General features: G+C 37.4%; 1 long non-coding RNA gene across 1 annotated transcript; it reads left to right on the plus strand.

Moving 5' to 3' along the window:
• The first annotated feature begins 994 nt into the window (after positions 1 to 994).
• LOC129426097 (uncharacterized) lies at positions 995 to 3641 on the plus strand. The gene is made up of 3 exons (XR_012358657.1): positions 995 to 1222; positions 2172 to 2236; positions 2612 to 3641. It is a non-coding gene; the product is annotated as an uncharacterized lncRNA (long non-coding RNA).
• Positions 3642 to 6221: the final 2580 nt, after the last annotated feature.

Here is a 6221-nt window from a genome sequence, read left to right on the forward strand (position 1 = left end):
TTTTAGAACAGTTTTTGTCATGGATTTTCTTTGGGGGGCCGCAAAGGAATGCACCGTACACAAGGGGAGCCGCAAACTGAAAAAGTTTGGGAACCACTGTATTAGTCTATAGTTCTTGCACATTTAAAGTAAGTTAGCTGGTGATTTTTGTTGTTTGAGCAACCTGCTAGCTATAGGTTGCACGTGCCTGTTGATTCGATATACAGCACTTGTTGAGGCGCTCTTGCTCACGTTATTTATGTGCATTATTTACATGCTACAGTAGTTACACTCCTTTAAGATAATGAAATTAATAGAGGGAAATAATCAGTTTTTACAATCTTCGCGCTATCTATCATCGTTCACAGTTTGTGTTTATTAACCCTTTAGTTTCACTTCATCATGCAGCTATTTTCATTAGAGATATCTGTTGAAAACATTTAATTAATTAATAATCTAGTATGTGATCATTTTCCGTCATAGTTTCTTCAAAAAAAAATTTTTTGAGTGTTTTAAATAAAAATATTTCAACCCTACCACCTTAACTAACACATTTTGTGCGGGAAACCCTGATTTCCCAAATTGGATTACAGGCTCCGCTGATGTAACTTTCTTTATCGAAAGACAATTGCTAGTCTCACAAAAGAGAAAGCAGGAACAAATGTGTGGATCACGAAAGTAATACAAACTCTTTGTTTTAGAAGCATGGCCATTCATACACTCTCAAAAATGCTGGGTTATTTTTAACTCAGCGTTGGGTCAAAAGGGACGAACCCAGGCCGCTGGGTTGTTATTTAACCTATGTTGGGTTGTTTAAACACAATGATACCAACACACAATAGACCTGTTTTTTTTTCTGAGATTATACAAGGGTTGCTAAGAACGGTGGTTTGGAGTCTTAAGCAGCTAAAAGCAGTAATATGACGGCTTTAAAAGACATGAAATGCCATGTCACTGACCTATGATGTTACAGCAGAATCTTAAAGACTACACTCTAAAAATGGCTGGGTTATTTTTTAACCCAAAATGCTGGGTCGAGTCTGTTGGGTTGTTTTGCTGGGTTATTTTTTTACATTTTAAACACTTTTTGGGTAGTTTCAGTTTTCTAGGTGTTGGGTTAAAACTGCTGGGTTATTATGTTGGGTTGTTTGAAGAGGCTCACGTGCTTCGCGCCCTTGATGTTTGAATGTGCTCAGCAATGGTCGTCGTGAAAGGACAGAGTCACTGAAGCAGTTGTTTCAAGGTAAGTTTATATGCTTTTGTGAACATTTCATGAATATAAACAAGATTATAACATTTTGCGAGACAGCAACGTGTTAATTTATACTGACTAAGACGACGGCTGTTACCTCAGATCGCCATTTACACAAATTGACTTGAATAATCGTTCTAAGATGTTTGATATGGCATATTAATAAAATTAATAAAACAGATGTTACAAAATCCCCATCACACGGTTGATTACGTTAACTCATGACAATTTCTGTAAGCCTTTAACAAAGCGAGTCAAAACCGGTACAGAGTGGACCTCCGCAACCCACTTCGGCTTTTTGTGTCACACACGCGCATAGTTTTCCCTTTCCCAGCTTAACAAGCGATAGCGACGCTGTTAAATTAAATTTAGCGACAAACGAATTGCTTTCTTGTCATTCGATATGTAAAGACAGACCGCAAAGGGCGAGGCGCGAGCAGAAGCACATGTTAACTTTACCGGCGGCGCCGCGGCGGAGGATCACGGAGCCGTCGTCTACGCTGTCACTGAGGCAAAGACAAGAAGCACATTCACTTCACAGTCGGTACGGCAGGTAACGCGTCGATAAATGAAAACGAAACAGCGTTTCCAAGAACTGGTGTCTTATATGTATGCTTGTTCCTCTCTTTTAAAATGAAACGATAATTTAAGTGTTTGAATATGAACTTGAAAACATAAACGTATTTGTCACCAAGACGGAGGCTGCGTGGAAGTGACTATCTGTTAACAAACATGTATATGTGTACTGTTATATGAATTTAGATGTGTTATTGAGTCGTATTTAGTTACTATTTTATATTCATTTCATAATATTTTTGGGTTGTCTGTGATTTCAAATTTATATTGACCAACCCTCTGATCTGTGGCTGATACTGTATCAGAGATGTTATGTTTTTAGCAGAGATCAGATGTGATGTTGTTTTCCAATTCTTTTTTTTAGAGTGTGCAGAGTTTTAACGTCCATCCATTGATGAGGCTAGCAAGACCTTCAAACAACTTCAGCCAGTAAGTATAACATTTAATAATTCCTATTTAAAATATATTGGGAATGTCTTAATTATCTGCTAAATTTTAGTTCTGCAGTACTTTATTCTTTATAGTCAGATCAGATCATCATATTTGTCAGTCTGTGTGGTTTGCAGCCTTTGTTGTTGGCAAAAAAGTTAAAGGAGTGTAACACCAAAGTCTTATGCAAACTGACAACAGGCCATTGCATTTTTGGAAAAAAAATCTCACACGTGGTGGTAATGCGGCCAGGGATGCAAATGAAACCCTTACAATTTTTATAAAATGTATAATTCACTTGGCCCACATGGTTTTCTGAATACTTCAATCTGATCATTCAGTTCAGACCACTAAAAGTGTTTTCCTCTTTTGTAGATTGCAACAAATGTGGTGGAATTTCTTCTCTGGACAGAATCCTCGAAACCCTTTCCTTTCGTCCTGGCCATGGGAAACATGCAGCAGATCTCTCAATCTTTTTTCTCAATCAGTCTCTCTGAATACGGAAGTGACTTAAACTGCAATTCGGCCAAGATGGCGACGGCACGCACCGCCTACTTTAAGCTTCAAAAATGCTCTTCACAAACCAATGGGTGACGTCACGGACACTACTTGCATATTTTTTACAGTCTCTGGTTTAAAGGCATTTTAAGTGCTTGAAAATAAATACCACAGGCAATGTGCTTCTATGGGAATTCCTGTAGTCTGTCATTTTTCAAATGGATGAATCCCCTGCTGTTCGATTCCTTTGTACATCTTTGTTCGCGACGAGTAACTTTAATAAATGAAGTATTTTTAGTCAAATACATTCCATTCTGTGAAACTTAAAACATTTGTTCTTTAAAAAAACTTTACACATCTATGAATGATTTTACTTTTAATTTAACAATTACATTGTTTCTTTTTTACACTGCTGTAGTTTTGTTTATGTACATTTCAGTATTTCATATATATACTGTAAAATTACAAATTCTGTCTTAAATTCAAACGAATTGATTCAACCTGTTACATTGTTACTTCAATGTGCATAATTTATGATATTTTATAAATATATTTATACTTGGGTCAGTAAGCAGTCCTTTAAATGATTTTGCAACTTACAACTGTAAAAATGTAAGAGTTTGTAGTTATTTTGCAATCAAATAAACATTTATTTGCTGTTAACAATGGTCTTGATTTACAATAAAGCACATGATAAAAATAACCCAGCAAGAATAACCCAAAACCCAGAATATTAATCCCATAAATGGTTAAAATGACTACATGTTGGGTTTTCTCAACAACCCAACCTGCTGGGTTAAAATGTGTTACCCAACGTGTTGGGTTACTTTAACCCAGCATGTGTTCTGTCCAATATTTACCCAGCGCTGGGTTGCCAATTGGGTTGTTTTTAACCCAACCATTTTTAGAGTGTACCCTTCAACAGCACTGTCACCACGGCAATTAAGAGAAAAATAACCTCTCACTCGCTGCACCCTTACATGGTGCAATGAAGGTCACACATCGTAGAGAGAGAGAGAGAGAGAGAGAGAGAGAGAGAGAGAGAGAGAGAGAGAGAGAGAGAGAGATTGGGAAGTGGGAAGTGGGAAAGATGTTGATTTCGAAAGAAAGAAAGTAGACACACACACAGATAAATGCAAACTAAGGGTAAAATAAATGCAATAGATCCAGATCATTGGGGATTTCTGGCTACTATATTGACTGATTTACTTTCTTTATTTCTTAACTCCCACAACACTCATAGATTCTTCCTTTCCGTCTCTTCTCTGTTTTTATTGACTGTAAGCATTGCTATTGATCATGTTTTAAGTGCAGAAAGTCTGACCTGACTTTCATTAGCATAAGAAACTGACACCATTGTTGCTGTGTAAAGGAAGTAGATGTCTTTAATTCTCATGTGTACTTATGATGATTTTAATGGTTGAATCCTCTGTTCAAGTTAGAGGCTGAATTATGGCAGTAAAGGAACTAAAATCAGTCTGGTTCCCTATTGGCAAAACGTGACACTGAACCATCACCTTGACTTTCCATGAGTGAATGTGTGTGTTCACTGATCTGCTGTCTCTGAATTGTGTGCTAGTGGGAGACTACTTATCATCTGACTCTCTCTCTCTCTCGCTCGCTCTTGCCAGTTTTTCTTTCTGGTTGTCTCTGATATCACCTGAGACATGCTGACATCACCATCTGTGGTTTGTGCCACTGCAGAGCCGGCAGAACAATCAGAAGAAACATAGAAATACAGCCAGGAAGGCATCTCTATCTCTCTCAGTTTCAGTTTAAGTGTGCTTTACTGGCATGACAAAAACTGCACATTTGCTTTACCATTGTATTGCAACTAAGCTGTGTGCCATGCAGCTTATGATAACAGTACACATATTTTGTGTTTACAAATTAAAAAAGTACTATAAGATATATGTAGTGAAAAATTAATAAAGTGAAATACAAATTGTAGAGATTGCGTTCCGTTCTTGCATTATAGTATTCTATAACCAAAATAGTTCTCTCTCTCTCTCTCTCTCTCTCTCTCTCTCTCTCTTTGGGTGCAAACATAAAGATAATAAAGATGATCATAATCTATGTACTGACAGTAATGCCTCAGTATCCATTGACCTACAGGAACATGCAAGCTTGCTTTACAGCAATCCAACCGCAGAGAAATCCACATCCGGCTTATCCAACAACAGAATGGAAAGGAAAGCCAGGTCCATGGGGAAAATATACAGCTCTGAACTGACTAATAGAATTTCCAAATTTTACTATAAGCAAAGACAAATTTTTAAAGGGGTCATATTATGATTTTTTTTTTTTTTATGTAAAATAACTCTTTGGTGTTCCCAGAGTGCTTATGTGAAGTTTTAACTCAAAATCGCATTGATGGTGTTTTGTTGCAATTGAAACTCAATTGTGCTGTCAATTATTTTTCTCTCTATCTCTTTCTCTCTGCACTAAATGGCAGTGCAGATTAAGGGGGCGGTATTATTGTAATTGGCAGTGGCGGTTCTAGACAAATTTCACTAGGGGGGCCAAGGAGGGGCCAGTGTTTTACCAGAGGGGCACATAAAAAAACGGCAAGAAAAAATTATATTTAAAGATTATAGGGACGGTTACAGGGATTAGTTTGAGACAGGACTGGGCCTTGGTTTAATTGGGAAATATAACTAGTTTTAATAAACATGCCTTACTAAATACATTACTTGTGTGCATTTTGAAGCAAAACAAAGGGCACTGGTGTATTTTAAAATATGGCATTGCAAGTTGTTTTCAGTTTGGACAGCTCTTACATTTATTTTAGTCTAGGACTAGTCTAATTCCTTTATGGGAAATTGCCCCATAAACTTTATCTTACTTTACAATCATATAAATCATTGTTTAATACAAGAGTGAGTGCAGGTGCAAAAGGGGAGCTTGGCTCTTTTCTAAAGCCCCCCAACCGAAAATCATGCGAGCCTACTCAATAAACTTTATGAAATGCAAACTTTTATAAAGACAAACGTTTGTTTTAGTTTACATATAAACACACATTGCTAGACAGTTAGGGACCACAATCTACTCAGTATTTAAAATAATATTTATTTTAAATTGTAAACAATTTTATATGACACATTTAATTATATTCCTCCAATTGTATGCACGTATATGTAAGAGCATAATTACAGCGCTTTTTACAATGTGTAAACTTTAAAAAGTTAGTGAGATGTTGGTTTTGCCGGTTGTTGATTAGTAACAGCTGTGAATGATCACAACGCGCAGCCACGTCACAGGAGAACAAGTGAACAGTGTCCCAATGTCAAGTGAGCTAGAGTCCTTACCAGTGCCCAAACCTGCATACACATTCTCAACATCGGAAAATTGGGAACGAATTGAGACACTCGCTGAGCAGCACCCAGCACCCGCCACCCGCACCAGCTACAGTGGTTGGGTGCGCCGCTCTAATTTGCCCGTTTAGAACGTTATGCGGCGGATTAGTTCCGCTTTTGGCGCTCGCGTG

This window comes from Misgurnus anguillicaudatus, chromosome 18 (assembly GCF_027580225.2).
Source record: "Misgurnus anguillicaudatus chromosome 18, ASM2758022v2, whole genome shotgun sequence".
Taxonomy (NCBI): Eukaryota; Metazoa; Chordata; class Actinopteri; order Cypriniformes; family Cobitidae; genus Misgurnus; species Misgurnus anguillicaudatus.